Source organism: Microtus ochrogaster, chromosome 1 (assembly GCF_000317375.1).
Source record: "Microtus ochrogaster isolate Prairie Vole_2 chromosome 1, MicOch1.0, whole genome shotgun sequence".
NCBI lineage: Eukaryota > Metazoa > Chordata > Mammalia > Rodentia > Cricetidae > Microtus > Microtus ochrogaster.
The window spans coordinates 78,752,950-78,755,837 of record NC_022009.1 but is presented as its reverse complement, the minus strand read 5'-3'; the positions used below and the strand labels follow the sequence as shown (position 1 = coordinate 78,755,837).

At 38.3% G+C, this 2,888-nt stretch overlaps 1 protein-coding gene across 3 annotated transcripts in view; it reads left to right on the top strand.

Annotated features, from left to right (window-relative positions):
• Ispd (isoprenoid synthase domain containing) overlaps positions 1 to 2,888 on the top strand; it is a 233,200-nt gene that overhangs the window by 53,242 nt on the left and 177,070 nt on the right. The gene's annotated exons all lie outside the window — the stretch shown is intronic.

Here is a 2,888-nt window from a genome sequence, read left to right as displayed (position 1 = left end):
ACAACCGAACTGTACATTGAGTTCTGCATTATTCATTTCAGTTTGTTTTCACGTCTTTATCAATTCAGATAAAGGGTTTTTATTGAAGGTTTTGTTTTTGATGAAATGTTCTTATTATCATTTTTAAAAGAAGTTATTGTTATTATTATTATTTATTCTATATTATTTTATAGAATCTAAGCATATTATTCTATACCAAAGATGTAATGTGTCAAGGCTTGTGGTAGTCCATTCAGTTAGTCTTTGAAATGATCATCAGGAAAAATTTCATTTATATGGATATGGTATATACATATACTTAAAATGACCCCTATTTTCATATTAACCTTTAATAAAGCTATATATTCACTAGTACTTTTATGTTTCTTATTTAATGATTTGTCTATTTCATCACAGAAGACCCCTAGACACTGTCAGCTAACAACATTACTAAATGTTAGAAGAAAGAAGTTGTAGATTTTTTTGATTTTTGTAAGTAAGCAGACTTAGTTAAACTCTTAATATTTGACATATTTTATTTCTGCCTAGTTGCTGTGGTTACTGCTTTGCATTATTATGTTGGGCGGAAGTAGTGATAGAGTCCTTGCCTTGTTTCCTTATATCAGAGGAGAGGCCTTTGTGTTTTCATCATTGAGTACTGTTTGCTTACCACGTGTGGTCTAAATCTAAATCTTTCTTCTCGTTCTTTTTCTCTTTCATGTTCTTTTTCCCTTTCTTTATCTACCTATGGGTTGGCTACTTAAAACCACTCGGCCTACCCCTCTCCCTTTGGAACCTCATCTTTTGGTGTGAACCCTGGGTCCCTGCAGTTTTCTCTGCCACCCCTTTCAGCCCGGCCTCACGTTCTTTCCTTCGTAACTCCCTGCCTGCCTGCAGAACGGCTCCCTACCAGTGACCCATATCTACAAGACCCAGAACTACTCTCTACCAGGGACCTCACATCAACCACACTTGGTTAAGGATCCAGATGGGGGCAACAGCAGCCAAATAATGAAACACCCACTCAAGAAAGGACAGTCTAGATATCTACACTGAGAAACAACCCAAATGTCGTAACTCCAGATGCTTGGGCCAAAGTACAAAATATAACCATGAACAACTAAGACAATATGCTTTCTCCAGAAGCTGGCAACACCATTGTAATAGGTCCTGAGAAAGCAATTTAACTGAAGCCCAAGACCAGGACTTCAAAATAGTAATTATGAACATGTTCAAGAACATTAAAAGGGCCATGAAATAAATGCATTAATGGATATTGAGAAAACAAATGAGTTGAATGGAATAATGAAAGTGCTTCAAGACAGTAAAATATAATTCAACAGTCGTAGAATTGTTAAAGAAAAGGCAAAATGAAATAAGGGTACCTTTGCTTGCTATTTGGATGATTAAGTGATTTCTTTCATTCTCAAATGTTATCATCCTTGCCTTTTCCCTTTAATTCTACCTCTTGAAAAGAGTTGCACATCTGCTCAAGTTCCCTGAGAGCTGGCGACTGCTGGTACTTATGCATGAGGACTATCCCCGTCCTGCTTGGAGCATGGTATGCACAAGAGCCTATGAAATACATCTAACATAGATTAATTCCTTCTTCCCTCGGGAATATTGCTTCACTTTTTTGGTCATTCCAGAGCCTACACATAATAGAATTTTCACTCACAGTGGGCTTGGCTCTAAAGCTTTGCTCATGTGAAGATTCCCTGTGATTGGCTGTGCAGGACAGATGATCTATCTTGATACACTGACATTTGTTTTAAGAGATGCTTTCATCTATTTATCCTTATATCGTCAGAGTGCAAATGAATCAGCAAGCTATCCCTCCTCCTAAGTTTTTATTATACTGTTAACACAGGCCCGTGTCTGATGTCTGTATAATGTGATTAGCGTCTTTTGTGAGACGAATGTACTATTGCTTACATCAAATAGCAGGAAGTGCACGCTAGCACTCAGGAAGTAGTGATTGTTAGCCTGAAAGAGAATATAGTTAATTCAGACAATTAGCTGGGCATGGAGCCTGAAAGAGAATATAGTTAATTCAGACAATTAGCTGGCCATGGAGAACCTTTAACCTTAGAACCCCCTTGACCTTTCTGACCCATTACTGTTCTTACGTGATTTGTTGATGGTTTGAGCATTTGAAGGTTTATGCACTGGCAAGTTGGCCCCCAGTGTGATGCCTTTGAAAGGTGAGCCCCAGTAAGGCATGCAGGCTCATACAGTTTTTTCTATGAAAACATACAGTTTTCTATGACAGGGTTAGTTTTATTCAAAGTGGGTAGCTATAACAAATGCACATCCAATGTGTGTGTGTCCCCCATTGCACTTTATACTTCCCTTTCTGCTTCTCCACCATATTGCAGAGCCATACTCCCTCCCATACTGTTTGAATGACAGTTCTGTGGGCTTGTCCAACCACCATATTCTTTTCTTCATATGTTATCTGTCCAATGTCAAATACTTTGTTATGGCAACAAAAATGGACTAAAACAGACTGGGTTTATTTAATATCAGTCAGCAATATCAATAATGCTTGCAGTGTCAGCGTAAGGACCCGGGTCTGATTCCTAGAACCTAAGTAAAAGCAAAACACTGGGTATAGTGGTGTACATTTGTACAGAGCATAGGAGGCTGAAACTGGAGGATCTTTGGAGCTTGCTTGCCAGGTTACCTGAGGCCGATCATAGATTCTGTTTCAGAAAACATGGTGGGAGGCCCTGAGGATGCCTGAGGCACACATGTGACATAGACACACAATGTCTAACCAACATTGTAATTCATTGAAGAGTGTTAATATTCTGGTTATGACTATAAAACCATTTTTGAGAATAGTTAATAGGTAGAGTATGTCATATCATATTATATTGGCAAATCTACACACACACACAGACACA